Genomic DNA, 17,492 nt, shown 5'->3' with positions numbered 1-17,492 from the left:
ATTGTACATGACATTGTCTACTAAAGTTGGATTCAAGGCAATCTGTATTATTTGTAACCTACTACTCGTTGACATTTTTGGGCCTCGTTCGGCCAGTAATTGAGTCTTTCGACACACACTGAAGAACTTGACATTGTTTACATTTTTGAGAACACGGAGGAACTATTTGTTTGTTTCGCCATGAACACGTTATTGTTGAAGTCAAGCAGTCTACTAGAACTCTACGAAAGGTCATTGACTAATTTTGACTTGCAGCTACTTCTTGTATACCGAGGTCATTGCGTCACCCACCATTTAAAGAGACATCACCATTTAAAGGGACATCACCATTTAATGAGACACTACTACTACTACTACTACTACTACTACTACTACTACTACTACTACTTACTTACTATTGGATTTAGAGACATCGCCATTTAAAGAGGAATCACCATTTAAAGAGGAATCACCATTTAAAGAGGAATCACCATTTAAAGAGACATCACCATTTAAAGAGACATCACCATTTAATGAGACACTACTACTACTACTACTACTACTACTACTACTACCATGGGCGTAGCCAGGATTTTTTTTCGGGGGGGGGGTTTGGGGGGTGAATTTTTTTCTCCCCCCCCCCCGACACCCCCCCCCCCCGGGAAAAAAAATTATATGTATTTATGTGTGTGTGTGTGTGTGTGTGTGTACATAATCTTTATTACATTCTGACCCTTCATTCTTTCGGAAGACGTTTATTGTGCCCTAGAATAGGTTCTTCCATGAGTTAGTGAAAAAATTGTAGATTCCCCGACATTACTAGCAAAGGGTTCTGGGGGAGCGCTAGGAGCTCCCCCAGCGCGGGGCAAAGCCCCGCCGCCAAGCACTATTTCTGATATTGAAAACCAACAAAATGCATATTTTGGGGTATCTACAGTCCATTTTAATGCTATTAAAAAGTTTTATTTCAAAAACCTAATGTGCTATTCTTACTGACTTAGACCCTCCCACGCCGTTCGGAGCATTTGACGTCAAGCAGTTTCAATAACAATCTGTCACTGGTAATGTCTGAAGCCTCTTCCCACCTACCATGAGGACCTCCATGAATGAGTGGCGTCAAGTTGTACTAGGATATCATTGCAACTCTCATGCGTCGTTCTCTCACAATCTTACTAAGGGGTCGACTCCCTTTCGGCATAGGATTTCATTGATTTAGATCCGATCTCTATAACTGACTCCTGAAATCTGTCTTAGCCATCTTTGTTGAGCTATATTTAGTGTTTTTCGATTTCGGTAGATGACTATTCACTGAAGTTTATTAATGGAGCCCTGCCGCTGGTAAAAATGTGGAACCTCTCTTGAATACGCTCTTGGAATTAAGTGACTGTAGTTTGCTTTAGATTTTATATCGAAAAGAGAAGTTTTATCATCAAAATCTTCTGTTGGGGGTTTTCCACCTCAAAATGCTCTGTAGGGGGATCTTAGACTCAAAACCATCTGGAGGGGTTTTAACCTTTAAAAAAAAAGCCATCTGTAGAAGAAACTCAAAATCCCCGATTGGCTTGGCTACGCTCAAATAATTTTAGTGTGTAATTTGCTTTTTTTTATATTGAAGATGTATTTTTAGTACCAAACTCCTCTGAATGGGGGTTTAAACTCAAAACCCCTTTCGGCAACGCTCATAGCATTTTGAGTGCGCAATTTGCTTTTTTTTCTTACACTGAAGATGGCGGGGGGGGGGGGGGGTTAAACTCAAAACCCCTTTGACTACGCTCATAGATTTAAGAGTGAGTAATTTTCTTTTATTTATATTGAAGAGGTACTTTTTAGCTTCAAACTCCACTGGAGGGGAGTTTAAACTCAAAACCCCATAGACTACACTCATAACATTTTTAGTGTTTAATTTGCTTTTTTTTTATTATTAAAAAAAAGAGGTATTTTTTACCTTCAAACCCCACTGAAGTGGGGTTTAAACTCAAAACTGAGTCAAAACCCATTTAGCTACGCTCATAACATTTTGAGTGCGTAATTAGCTTTTTTTTATATTAAAGAGGGGGTTTATCGTAAATTTTAGACGGGGTTTTAAAATCAAAATCTTCCTTAACTGTGCTCTTGGAATTAGGGGATTTTCGTTTGCATTTTTTTTTGTTTTGTTTTATAGAAGAGGGGGAGTTAACTGCAAAAACCCCAGGTAGGGGGTTTAAAACTCAAAACCCCTGGTGGGGGGTTTTAAACTCAAAACCCCTAGTAGGGGTTTTTAAACTCGAACAGCTCTGGTAGGGGTTTTAAACTCGAACCCCCTGGTAGGGGTTTTTAAACTCGAACCCCCCTGATAGGGGTTTTTAAACTCGAACACCCCTGGTAGGGGGTTTTAAACTAAAAACCCCTTTGGTTGTGCTAGGGCAAGTGATGGTTTAGTATTAAAATCTCACCTAAAATAAACAAAATCAAAGCAAAAAATCAGTCATTAAATTCCGACTCCCCCCCCCCCCAATTGGGGGGGGGATTTTATTTCGGGGGGGGTTTGAACCCCAAGAACCCCCCCCTGGCTACGCCCATGACTACTACTACTTACTTACTATTGGATTTAGAGACATCGCCATTTAAAGAGGAATCGCCATTTAAAGAGGAATCACCATTTAAAGAGGAATCACCATTTAAAGGGACATTACCATTTAAAGGGACATCACCATTTAAAGAGACACTACTACTACTAGTATTCACTTACTATTGAATTATTCTACATGAATGCAATTACTCAAGTAATCGTGATTTATCTACCTTTACTACATTGATGTTGGATTATTATTAAATTATTGTACTACCTGACTAGATAATCATTTTTTTGTATGCACCCATTATTATTACTATTAATATCATATCAATGTTTGAATAATTTTGTTTTCTATTTATTTCATTCTCTAAATCTGCTGTGAGTCATAAAGCGTTTACAAGGAGGCCGAACAGCGACCTGACACTCCAGAAGTTCTACATTCTTAAAGCAACACTGTCGTGTGGGAAGAGTTGTCATTTCTTTCCTAGCATCAGACACAGATAAGTTGAGTTTTCTTTTGTCTGTTGTATCGAGCATTCAGGGTCGAGTGTACATTGCCTTTTCAGTAGGGGAGATAAAGGGTGAAATTTTTTTTTTGTTGTTGATCTTTTTTATAATTTATTGTCTTATGTAAATTGAACGTTACTTGTTAACTTAACCTTTATAAGTTAATTTACGCTTATTCAGTAATATTTCTTATTATTTGTAATTACCATGGACGAGTTTAAACCTAGGTCAATTGAGGCATTAATAGAACAGGCCCACATGTTTGGAATTGAGGGTGATGAATTACGAGAGTTTGTTTTAAACCAACAAAAACTAGATCTAGAAAGAATTAAAGATTTAAACCGACAAAAACTAGATCTAGAAAGATCAAAATAAGAATTAGAAAGAAAGGCAATAGAAGTGGTAAAGTTGAAAATGGAACTGGAAGTAAAACTGTCATTACAGCGAGATGTGAACTATAAAATAGAAATTGAAAATGACATATTAACTAATGAGGAACAAAATAACTGTCAGGATATTGATAATAATATAAGTGGGATAGGAGATAATGAAGAAATTGAGAATGTCTTATCAAGTAAGGAAATAAATGATAGTAATTATACTGTTAATGATATTAATGAGATAGAAATTGGAGAAGTAATAGAAAATGTCTTAACTACTGAGGAACTTATTGATAAGGAACTTATTGATTGTCAGTTTATTGACAATAATATTATTCATGTTCTGAGACCATTTCACAGAGTACACAAACCATTAAAGAGATTAAACCTAACTAAAGGAGTTTATCAAGTTGTTGGTACTGGTAAAGTTAAACCAGACCACAATAGGCTACAAATGTTTTTGTACCTAAAAATCCCCAGAAGACGAAAAAAAAGTCTTAAAGAAGTTTGTCAAGTTGTTGTTGGGGGTAAAGTTAAACCAGACCCCAATAGGCTACAAATGTTTTTGTACCTAAAACTTCCAAGAAAAAGAAAAAAGAAATCTTGACGTAGTGTTTCCCCTCTCCCAGTCGCTGAGAAGGGGAATGTCCACGAGGGTCGCCTGAATTCCCGAGTGCGACTTGGCAATAGAGAAAATTCAGCATTGTCTGTCTTCATGTATTTTAATTATTTTTTTGTACCAAATCGTAATAGTTATTGTGTTTATCCAAACAGTACATCCGAAATAGCTTGCTGTGTGTTGCACCAAGTAGATGGCTTCCTTCCGGTAAAGTGCAGAGAGCTGATACATAGAGAGTGGCATTACGTCATCAGTAGCGAGAGTGTCCAACGCCTAGACAGATACCTCTGATACCCAGGAGGTTGCACAATCCAGTTTGACCACAGACCATTGTCTACTAGCAGATAAACTGTCAAGATTTAGCATAGTTGTATTAGTTATAATTGTTAGAATTCATCTTTTTTTTCCCAATACAATATGAAACGCTGTTATAACTATTAGAGATTGTATCTTGTCATATATTATTGCTATATATAGGAGTTGATCTTTCTTATATGTGAGCTTGCGCTCCCAGAGCTATATTTTTATATATTTTATTTTTATAGGCTAGTGCCAAACTTATTATTTCTACTTCCGCTTTTTGTGTATAAAAAGTGATGCCACGCTGTTTTAAAACAGTTCAGTGTACAGTTGACCAGTGGTCAGTACCATATCTGTCTGTGTGACAGCTGAAGATCGTTGTGGTCTGTCATCTAATTATATTTTTATTCCTGTACCTGGGACGGCCTGTAAGTGTAGAAATATTTTATATTTTTTACTAGTTCTATACTATGTGTAAGGTAGTTATTTTATTTTCTACTTGGACTATTTGTCATGATAGTTGGCAACATGCTGTACGGAAGATGGCGGCGTCCATCAGTCCTAATAGAATATAGATCTAATATAGTTTTGCATTTATGTTTTGCAGGCTATTATTACTGCTGTGTAACTGCTTTTAACTGCTGTCGTTAAGTCTGCTGTTGTTAGTCTACTGCAGTACTGCTGTTGTTAGTCTACTGCCTGTAGGCTGTTGTTAGTCTACTGCCTGTAGGCTGTTGTTAGTCTACTGCCATTAGTCTGCCATTAGTCTGCCATCGCCTCCTTGTAGTACCTTTTTTTGTTATATCTTATTAATTTTAAGCTTAGGTCTAGGGTAGTAATTGTAGTGATTTAGTTAGATGGTTAGTCTGTTAGTGTTTGTAGATTTAGAGGGTTTTAGTTAGTTGCTGAGTTCAGTTGTAGTGTTAGTGTAGCTCTATATGTTATATTTTACTATTGATTTATTTGTGTATGTAAATAAAGTTTCTTTTTGTTTTATTTACCCTAAAGTAAAAGTTTCGTTATTGCTTTCTAATAGTTAGTTTAATTTAATTGTGCTGTCTGGTTGCTTAGGTGACTCTAGCCCCTTGGTCGCAGACCGAGGTGCACAGATTGAGCCCACCCAGTAGCGCAAACATCTGCCTACTGTTGGTAAATTTTAATGTTGAGCAGAAGAGAATAAGCCCTTCCACTCGCGCCTGCCTGACCTGCTCACATTTTTGGTGTCAGAAGTGGGATCTGTGCTTGAGTGACCAGACTTGTATTTTTTATTGGGATAGATTAGGTTTTTGTAGGAGTTTAGGCATTGATAGGCGGTATAGATAGTGTTAGTTTAGTTGTTTTTTTGGTATTGTTATTGAGAGGTTATTAGGCTTTAGTTTTGTTGAGTAGTTACGTAGATGAACAGCGAGGCAGCAGCAGCAGCAAGAATGCAGCCGTCTCAGACAATGATCTTGGTGCCTAGGACAGAGATGAGTATCCGGCGCTTCCATGGTGATGGCCCAGCCAGGGAAGTCGAAGAGTTCCTTCAAGATATGGAGAGAGCCTGGAAGTCCCAGCACATACAGCAGCCAGATGAGAAGTGCGAGTTCCTGATTTCTCATCTGGGGGAGTCAGTGAAGGCTGAGCTTGGTTTTTACCCTCAAGCAACCAGGGAGTCTCCAGAGGCACTGACCCAACTGTTACGGTCAGCCTATGGTGAGAGGAGGAGTGTCTCTCAGCTTATGGGAGAACTCTACCGCATCAGTCAACGCCCAGGAGAGCTTATTCGCTCCTACTCGCATCGGATACAGCAATCGTTCAAAGCAGTGGTAGACAGACAGAGAGCCCTTTCAGCGGCAGTCCTTGATGAAACTGTCCTGAGAGATCATTTTGTGGAAAATCTCAACGACAGAGCCCTTAGGAGAGATTTACTAGAGAGGCTGCTTGAACGACCAGACATTAGCTTTTTGTCCATAAGGGACATAGCCATCAGATGGGCTGAAGATGAACATGTAACCTCTCAAGCCACAACCAAGGTGACATGCAGTGAGATAAAGATTGAAGGCCAGCTAGCTGCTCTCTCCAAGCAAGTGGAGGAGCTTGCAGCCCAGATTGTGCGCCTACAATTTTCAGGGCCACAGAACTATAGCTGTCCCCACTGCAACAACCATCAGCCCGATCACATTAGCAGCAATGTGAGACAGATATCCTCACAACCGGGTAGGCAACCAAAGCGCACCTTTAGCCAGAAGAGGCCAATGAAGAAAAACAGGAAATGCTACACATGTGGCAAACCTGGCCATCTTGCAAGAAATTGCAGGCTGCAGAACAGGTTCCAAGGTCAGCGAAAGAAGCCAGGGAACCGGGCTCACCAGCAACACCCTTCTAGAAGCAACTGCTCGAATTGTGGAAGCCGGGACCATTTCACCCGAGCTTGCCCTGATGTCACTGCAGCAGTGAATCGCGTTCAGGTTGCCTCAGTGGAACAACCACAGGCAGTACAACTGCAACCTGCCCCCAAGCCAACAGAATTGCCGGTTGAGGTGCCACAGAATCCTAGGCGATCCAACACTGCTCCTGATTCAATTGTTCGCAGAAACCAACCCGCAGTGGCAGAAATGATGTCGATTCGTACAGAAGTTGCCTCACCTGACACTTCCAGTAATCATGCAGAAGGAGGTAGGGAAACAAATCCTTTCCTACAGTTTCATCCGGTCCAACCAGAATCCACCTTGCTTTCCCATGAGGTTCCTGAGTTGCAGAAGAAAAGGAATGACCTTCTGAACATTGGGTGCAGAGTTCTTGTCGAACAGAGAGTCAGAGGCCAGGGAAGAATGTTCATGCAGTATGAACCCTCTTGTTTCGTAATTACTGCAGTACCCAAGTATGCTTCTGGCTGGTACATGGTGGAAGCAGAAGATGGGAGTACATACAGATATGTAAGAGAGGAGGAAATGAAGTTCGTTTCCTCACCATACTAGCATAATTCTTCATTTGTATATTTGTAATTTTTATTTAATATGTTGGTTGCATTCCAATGTATCAAAATGTATTCGTTTGTAACAACTCTATGAGTACATGTTATCTACATGTGTATTTAAAAGCTTTTTTTTTAAAGCTTAGTTGCTGTACCTATTTGAGAATGTACAGAAGCAAGAGTACTTTTTTGTGTTTTAGCTGATGAAGTGTATATATTTTTTTGCTTTTGTCCTTGTAAAGCAATGTAATCTAAGTCATGTCATGGAGATGTATATTTTTGTGTGAAATAGATTTTAGTGTGTATTTTCTTTGATGGTAGAATATGTCAGCAGTATGTATGTAATGCATTTTAAGTAGTTTGTTAGTATTTTGTTTTGCGAGGACGCAAAAATTTAAGGCGGGATGAATGTGAGCTTGCGCTCCCAGAGCTATATTTTTATATATTTTATTTTTATAGGCTAGTGCCAAACTTATTATTTCTACTTCCGCTTTTTGTGTATAAAAAGTGATGCCACGCTGTTTTAAAACAGTTCAGTGTACAGTTGACCAGTGGTCAGTACCATATCTGTCTGTGTGACAGCTGAAGATCGTTGTGGTCTGTCATCTAATTATATTTTTATTCCTGTACCTGGGACGGCCTGTAAGTGTAGAAATATTTTATATTTTTTACTAGTTCTATACTATGTGTAAGGTAGTTATTTTATTTTCTACTTGGACTATTGGTCATGATAGTTGGCAACATGCTGTACGGAAGATGGCGGCGTCCATCAGTCCTAATAGAATATAGATCTAATATAGTTTTGCATTTATGTTTTGCAGGCTATTATTACTGCTGTGTAACTGCTTTTAACTGCTGCTTTTAGCTGCTGAATATTACTGCTTATAGATCTAGCTGTTGCTTATAATTGCTGTTGTAGATCTATTCTAATTCTAGGGAATCTAGTGTTATTTTGTTTCTTTATTATTGCCTTAGTAAACTTAGTTATATTTATAGTCTGTTTCTCAGTTTCTGTTCTTAGTGAATAGTAAGGTACTGAGCCTAAGGATAAGATATTCTTGTTTTAGTGTTAGTGTTATGAGTGAAATAGTAGGATATTGTAGTGTGTTTATTGTAGATCTAGGTCTAGTGTAGTAGTTTTAGTGATTTAGTTAGATAGTTGTTTTGATCAGTTTGTGTCAGATAGTTGGTTTGGTTAGTTTGGTAGTGTTTGTAGTGGTGTAGATTTAGAGGGTAGTTTATAGTGGTTAGTGTATATATTATATTTTATTATTATTTGATTCCATGTAAATAAAGTTTCATTTTGTTTATTTATACTAAACTAAAGTTTGTTATCTTGTTTCCATTTAGTTTAGTTTAGTATGTCTGGTTACTTAGGTGACTCTAGCCCCTTGGTCGTAGACTGAGGTGTCACAGATGAGCCCACCCAGTAGCGCAAACATCTGCCTACTGTTGGTAAATTTTAATGTTGAGCAGAAGAGAATAGGCCCTCCCACTCGCGCCTGCCTGACCTGCTCACATATATTTTTGCTGTTTTACATATTAAATATTAACGTGGAAAGGACTAGGCTTGCCGACTTCAAATTGTAATTTAACTCTCCATGCCACTATTTTTTTTCTCATTTATTCTTTTCTCGTTTATTCTTTTCTATCTTTCCTTTGTTGTAAATAGCTGGACATATTTCTTTTGTTAGGTTAATAAGGGCTATTTCACTTTCATGTACATTATATACATTTGTGTGTAGATATAGTTGTTTATATATATGTATATAAGTATGTGTATGACAGTGTGTATGTATGTATATTTATGTATATATTTAAATGACTGTTATCTAATAACAGTCATATCGTGAGAGGGGGGATGTCAGGGAGAGGTATGGCGAGAATGAATGTTAGTTTGATATTTTGGTATGATTGTTATATCCCCTTGTTATGAATGCGAAGTGTTGCACGTGTTGTGAACTGAGTGATTAAGTCTTCGTTGAATGTGCGAGAGAATGTGTTAGTCAGTAAGGTCTTGCTCCCGGTCCAGGAAGGTTGGACGTTTACTTCCTGGACTGGTATTTATATATTTATAAGTTGATGGACTGTTGTTTTGTTTATTAATATTTACTTGAGCAATATTGGATATTAAAATATTGATATATTCTTGGAGATTTGGAGTTGGAGTTGATGTGTAGGCTATCTAGTGGTAACTGTTCTTATTTGAGTAATTAAACAAGTATTGTTAAGTGTTATTGAGGATTCATACCCCTAGCGAGCATAGTCAACAAGAACAAGAGACAAGCAGCAAGCAGCAGTACATATTGTTACGTATTTCTGAATCTTCTGGCTAGATGTATTAGTTGGCACACAAATAAAAACACTTTAAAGAACTTGACGACTAAACTTTCAGCTTCATATAACTTTAATGACTATTAACTCTAACAATTTCTTACTGTAACATGTAGCGTAGAAGACTATACAATATCTGTCAGTTTACAGTTAGCTATACTTCGTTGCAATTCATCTCTTCACTTCGTTGCAATTCATCTCTTCTCAACTTTCCTCGAGCCGTATTCCACAGAACAGACCAACGACACACTTCCCAGTGTCGCTCCAGGTCTCCCAAAGCTGAACCAAGTCGTATTCAAGTCTACCACATCAGAGCCGCACACGTCTTACATCGACTGTATCGACTGTAACGGCTCAAGTCCACTGTAGTTCGCTGTATAGACTTTAACGACAGTAGTCCACTCCAGTTAACTCTACCCTAGTTAACTTGCATCGAGTCGTACACATTTCTCTTCCACTAGAGCCGCACACGTCTTACATCGTCTGTATCGACTGTAACGGCTAACTCACGACTCCATACGACTGACTTTAACATTAACTCTCTGGCTTATATAGAGTCCCTAATCGCTTGTCCAAAGTTGCACAAACAGGGCTAGTATCCTCTGAAATAACACGTGAGGAAACGTCACATCCTGTCTTTGTTTATACATGTAGATTCCAGAAAACATCGGCTGCAGTGTCATCAAGTTGGGGTCACACGTAGTGACCTCTATCTGTCACTGTTCATTAGTAACTGTCCCCCTACTTAGATCTGTTCGTCCCCTGGAACAACACGTGAGGGCACGTCACATCCTGTCTTTGTTTGCACATGTAGATTCCAGGGAACACTAGTTGCTGTGTCATCTCGCCGGGGTCATACGTTGACCTCTATCTATCACTGTTCATTTGTAACACTGCCCCCTTCTTAGATCTGTTCGTCCCGAACAGATTCTACTTCATCACGATACTGATGAAATCGATCGACGATCAAGTAGGAAGCTTTGGTGGTTGCCCCCTTCTCAGAGATGTTCTTTCAATCTGGCCGTTGTCCATCTTCTTTCCATAGAAGAATGGGAGCCAAATCCTCATTTTTCAGCTGGTCCTCACAAATGTTTTCTTCAATCTTGGTATGGAAACATCGACCTTCAGATGACGACATTGGGCAGCATTCTAAAGAGTCCGTGCTTCACTCGCTGAGTTTTACATTTTCAAGTATCTTTTTACAGAGCTTCTTCAGAGATGACCAAGTTCATCACAGTACAGCAATATTCACATGCTCTTCTTTTAAACAACAGCAACTGACTTGGGTTTGTACGATGTTGGGTTGATCTTCTTGTACAGTTCTGTCACAGATGGTTACTCACTACAGTTCTGACATCTTAAACTACTTCTTTTCTGTCCTTCTTGCTTCTGACTTAATTAGCGTTCTTCTAAAACCTCTGTTATACTTCATCAACCTATTCTCACGAGGAATGTTCTTAGATTATTCATTAGTGGCTTCACACTTTCAACTGATTCGTAAGGCTTTCTTCTTTGGTCTGATGGTTCCGGACAGAATCTTTCTAAAAACATGGGCTGTGGAGTTTCATCAGTGCAGGTGGGGGTCTATCAGTGGGAGAAGTGGTGGGCTTGTTTTCTAACAACATGGGCTATGGAGTTTCATAAATGCAGGTGGGGGTCTATCAGTGGGAGAAGGGGTGGGTTTGTATCTTGATCTTGTTGGAGCCATCCACGTTGCACTCTGCATATGTCGCTTTCTCCGCCTCCTCAATTTGATATTTCTTTGGTTGCGTTGATGTCGTTGTCGTTGTCTTGCTTTCCTGTCGATCAATGCTGATGGCAGCGACTTAGCACATAGGAAGGCATTGTATTTCATAGCTGTAGTCATCAAGATTGTTGATCTAACAAGTTGCTTCAGCATTATTCTTCGATGGGTGCTTTGCGAATGAGCTGCAAGTCCACTTGAAGGCAAGTTGTCAAACACGTCATCACCTTCATCCGAGTCTAGAGGACTCGGCTGTGGGGCAGGTTGATAACATTCAACGTGCAAAGGTCCATCAACTTCAGCATCAGATTCTATTGTGTTTCCTTGACTTTCACCAGGGCTTCTCGCGCTGATCTTGACAGCTGGACATGCTTCTGTTAAGTCCAGACCTTGCTGGTGTATTCCTTGGCATTCACAGTCTTCTTGTAAAGCTACGTACGTACAGTTCTTGTCAAACACGTGGGTGCAATAATCAAGCTTCGAGTTCCTCTCGTAGACACTGGCAGATAGAAGACAGAAGTCTTTAAGGCCCACAGCAACAGGCTTGGACGCAGACCCAACGTTGTCTTGATCTGTTTGGCTGGTTGAGGTACTCATATCAGGTTTATCTGTAGTTAAAGCTTCGGTCAAACTAAAGGTCTCTTCTATTGTTTCTTCAGCGGTCTCATTCTGCTTTTCGTTGAAATAGTAACAGCTACCGTCTCTTTTCATTTCTTGTGGGCCACATTCGTTTGGTTTGCTATCATAGTCACAGACAGCACAACCATCACCAGCATCCCTATCGTAATTGTCTGTATCGCCACATTCTTGGTTGGACAATTGTTCGCTGTTCATCAATGGTATAGCTCTTTCATCTGTAGACTCAATCTGATACTGTCGGGTGTTCAGCAGCTCGTTAATCATGATTCTAGTTTGATCTTTTATTGTATCTGTTTGTTCTTCTGTCTTGTTGGGCGTGGTAGCTATTTGTTCATTTTCATTCATGGCTTTGGTCAACTGGTTAAATGAAGAAAATCTGGTGTTGATTTCTGATTCTATCTTCTTAATGCTCTCTTTCACCGAGTTCATTTTGTATTGCAAAGTTCTCAGGAGCTCCATCGTATTAGGTTTGATTTCAAATTGGCAAGTGTCCGGATTCTCATCTTCCTCCAACAGGGCTTGTCTGAGACGTGCTGTTAGCGTTTCCTTATTTCCGTTAAGCTGTAGACCTCTTTCTCGAAGCTCTTGTCTAAGTTCTTTCATGTCAAGTTCAATAAGAAGTTTGATGGAACACATTCTAGCCAGAAAGATCCCACTTCTGACACCAATTGTTACGTATTTCTGAATCTTCTGGCTAGATGTATTAGTTGGCACACAAATAAAAACACTTTAAAGAACTTGACGACTAAACTTTCAGCTTCATATAACTTTAATGACTATTAACTCTAACAATTTCTTACTGTAACATGTAGCGTAGAAGACTATACAATATCTGTCAGTTTACAGTTAGCTATACTTCGTTGCAATTCATCTCTTCACTTCGTTGCAATTCATCTCTTCTCAACTTTCCTCGAGCCGTATTCCACAGAACAGACCAACGACACACTTCCCAGTGTCGCTCCAGGTCTCCCAAAGCTGAACCAAGTCGTATTCAAGTCTACCACATCAGAGCCGCACACGTCTTACATCGACTGTATCGACTGTAACGGCTCAAGTCCACTGTAGTTCGCTGTATAGACTTTAACGACAGTAGTCCACTCCAGTTAACTCTACCCTAGTTAACTTGCATCGAGTCGTACACATTTCTCTTCCACTAGAGCCGCACACGTCTTACATCGTCTGTATCGACTGTAACGGCTAACTCACGACTCCATACGACTGACTTTAACATTAACTCTCTGGCTTATATAGAGTCCCTAATCGCTTGTCCAAAGTTGCACAAACAGGGCTAGTATCCTCTGAAATAACACGTGAGGAAACGTCACATCCTGTCTTTGTTTATACATGTAGATTCCAGAAAACATCGGCTGCAGTGTCATCAAGTTGGGGTCACACGTAGTGACCTCTATCTGTCACTGTTCATTAGTAACTGTCCCCCTACTTAGATCTGTTCGTCCCCTGGAACAACACGTGAGGGCACGTCACATCCTGTCTTTGTTTGCACATGTAGATTCCAGGGAACACTAGTTGCTGTGTCATCTCGCCGGGGTCATACGTTGACCTCTATCTATCACTGTTCATTTGTAACAATATATATAAAGTCGAACCCTGACACTGGTAAGCGTATAAAACTGCCGTGTTCTGTACGCCGGAGAAACTTGATATTTATAGAGGTGCAGGCATTTGATGAAAACTTCCCATATTTGAATGACATTATGGTTAGTTCTAATCCTCCCAGTAAGAGAGCCTAACTATTAACATGGTCTTTACCTCCATTTGTTTTGTATTTCTAGCTCTGAAACATAGAAATCTATACAATGATTGATTATTGATGAACGCATGTTTTAACCAGTACAATTAGACACGCAGCCCTTCCCCATTTTCCCCTTGCGAATATTTAACTAATACTAAAATAAGACCAGTCTGAACACTATCAGGCCAGAGTGCTCTTATCGCTTGTTTGACATCAGTGCGTTCATTTATCAAGGCAGTAATGATTTTCTTAGCAAGGACAAAGCTTTTTTTCAGTATTGCACAAAACGCAACGAGGCGCTGATACCATAAAATAAAATAGAAAAACAACAACCGGTTTCTTTTACTCCTTATCCTTTACTATTGATAGCCCCCAATGAGGGATTTCAAAAAATCAATCAAACTGATTAGACAAATAAAACTATTTAACGATGAGGTAGTGACTGGAGTTAAACACATTAGGCCTACGAGTCGCTTTTGTTTGTTGAAGCACGAATTGTTGTATTTAAAAAGATGATGTCAATAAAATAATAATGGGGATCCAATCAGACTTCTTCCAGAGATTGATCTCTCTTAAAGCTAGGTCTGTAGAATATCTTCCTGAGATTGGTCTCTCTTATAGCTAGGTCTGTAGAATATCATCCTGAGATTGATCTCTCTTAAAGCTAGGTCTGTAGAATATCTTCCTGAGATTGGTCTCTCTTAAAGCTAGGTCTGTAGAATATCATCCTGAGATTGATCTCTCTTAAAGCTAGGTCTGTAGAATATCATCCTGAGATTGATCTCTCTTAAAGCTAGGTCTGTAGAATATCTTCCTGAGATTGATCTCTCTTAAAGCTAGGTCTGTAGAATATCATCCTGAGATTGATCTCTCTTAAAGCTAGGTCTGTAGAATATCATCCTGAGATTGATCTCTCTTAAAGCTAGGTCTGTAGAATATCATCCTGAGATTGATCTCTCTTAAAGCTAGGTCTGTAGAATATTGACTTAAAACTTGATTCCGTATTAGCTCTATGTTTATAGGAGAATTTTTTTTTTAAGTTTTCATTTCTACGAAATAGATTCCCTAGTTATGTTGCTCTTTTGAAATAAAAAAATAAATAATAAAAACAAAATACATCGAATATGTATTGGAGATTTTCATAAAAGGCGCGAAAAAAATAAATTGCAGGCTTTTTTGGTTTATCCAGTACTATATAGTCTATGGTGTATCCAGTACTATATAGTCTATGGTGTATCCAGTACTATATAGTCTATGGTTTATCCAGTACTATATAGTCTATGGTGTATCCAGTACTATATAGTCTATGGTGTATCCGATAATATATAGTCTGTGGTGTATCCAGTACTATATAGTCTATGGTGTATCCAGTACTATATAGTCTATGGTGTATCCAGTAATATATAGTCTATGGTGTATCCAGTACTATATAGTCTATGGTGTATCCAGTAATATATAGTCTATGGTGTATCCAGTACTATATAGTCTATGGTGTATCCAGTACTATATAGTCTATGGTGTATCCAGTACTATATAGTCTATGGTGTATCCAGTACTATATAGTCTATGGTGTATCCAGTACTATATAGTCTATGGTGTATCCAGTACTATATAGTCTATGGTGTATCCAGTAATATATAGTCTATGGTGTATCCAGTACTATATAGTCTATGGTGTATCCAGTAATATATAGTCTATGGTGTATCCAGTAATATATAGTCTATGGTGTATCCAGTAATATATAGTCTATGGTGTATCCAGTAATATATAGTCTATGGTTTATCCAGTTATATATAGTCTATGGTTTATCCAGTTATATATAGTCTATGGTTTATCCAGTGACACAGTGTCACCATAATAAAGGACGTGTTAATTAGCGATGTTTTTTTAAAGCTATATGATTATTTTTGTGCACTTTTTTTTTTGGCACTGTAGAATCAAATTTTCTAAGGGCTGTAGCTTTTGTTTAGTTGGCAATATTGAAGCTTCATTTTGAGTCCTTGACATCGCTTGAGAAAATCGCCAACAGCCACATAAAGACTGATATACATATGTTGTTGTTGTTTTTTTAGCTTTTTGCTAGGATTGTGGCAATATTATCATCAACCATAATCCTCAATGCATTTATCATCCACTCATACAAATTAGGATAGATTTCTATGGCGACTTAAAGTTTATGCAAAGCAGCCCTAACCTACCATGGATCTCACAAAATTCGAGTATGATATATCTAATTGACATCACTTTGTGGTGGACAGCATTGACGATATTGTAATGTTTAGAAAGTAAAGAGATGAAAAAGACTAGTAAACATCATGATGTATGTCAATTAGGTGTTGCTAAAGCCAGAGAGAAATATGCCTTCTATTTGCTCACAAAAAGCATTGCTATAAAAGCAAATATTGCTTTTTTTTTCCCTCCCAAAGCCACTTCAGTGTATTAAGTTGAAGCTGACCATAAACTACAACATATGCCCAGGAGTGGCACCACGTTTAGTTAGGCTTGAGTTAACAGACATAATCGTCACGAACAAGTTTCGATCTTTTATTGATTTCCGTTTTATCAATTTATCTTGAATCGACTCCTGTCCTATGTACGTGAGCTTTGAAAGGAGCTTAGACTAAACATGCACTAAAAACGACACGTTTATACCATTCTTTTCCCCATAAATGATCCTAAAATAAAAAAAAAACAATTAAAAAAAAAACTAACTAAAAATCTATAAAAAATAAAAAACGCCTCTAACGCAAGTCCTATTATTCTTTAACATTTCTGAAGTACTTACTGTACTGTATTTTAGCTTTTAAACCTAAAACAACAAAAAGTCACAGAAAATCACAAGGAGAAATAAACTTTAAAAATAATTGATCATAATTAATATACATTTTAGTTTTTCGAATCTAGACTCTATCATAAACTTGAGGACCCCAGTTTGCCTGGACACATTAGTCCGTTAATGGCAAAGAGTAAAACGTCAATTAAAAAGCGAAAATGGCGCAGTATCAAATGACTGTATAATTAATTAAATTCAAAATACAACAAAACACACACACGCATGAACGATAAGACACACACACATACAGCTTGTGTAATCTACTCTCCCCTCCCCTAACTAATGGTTTTGCTGTGGGTTTTTTTTTTGTTTTTTAGTTTGTTCTAAAAACGTGAAATTCACCAACAGTGGTCTACTAAACAACTGTGATAAAAATTAAGTGAGCGCTCATTAGATGAGAGACTCAGTTCAAAACTACTTGATCTTGGCTTGGTTCTGTTATCTAGATACTACTGAAGGAAGATAATTGCTTATGATTTTTAAAGCGCACATCAAAACCAACAATGGACATGGGAGTGTGTTATAATTGTTTCGGGTATGTACAAAATTGATCCTTGTATCTGTAATTTCGCAATACTATTTCTTACTTACAAAGTCTGTGTGTGTTCTTGCATCTCTAGTGGAAAGAAATGTCTGAGAGACAGTTTGATTTATTTAGTCTTCTGTCTATGTATCTCAACAGTGACAAAGACAGTTATTGAAGTGGGCTCCTTAATCCTTAATTTATTGGAGGCACGGTGGCTGAGCGGTAAAGCGCTTTGCTTCTGAACAGGGGGTCCCGAGTTCGAATTCTGGTGAAGACTGGGATTTTTAATTTCGGGATCTTGGGGCGCCTCTGAGTCCACCCAGCTCTAATGGGTACCTGACATTAGTTGGGGAAAAGTATAGGCGGTT

The sequence above is a fragment of the Biomphalaria glabrata genome, chromosome 7 (genome assembly GCF_947242115.1).
Source record: "Biomphalaria glabrata chromosome 7, xgBioGlab47.1, whole genome shotgun sequence".
Lineage (NCBI taxonomy): Eukaryota > Metazoa > Mollusca > Gastropoda > Planorbidae > Biomphalaria > Biomphalaria glabrata.
Note: the sequence above shows the minus strand (reverse complement) of the source record.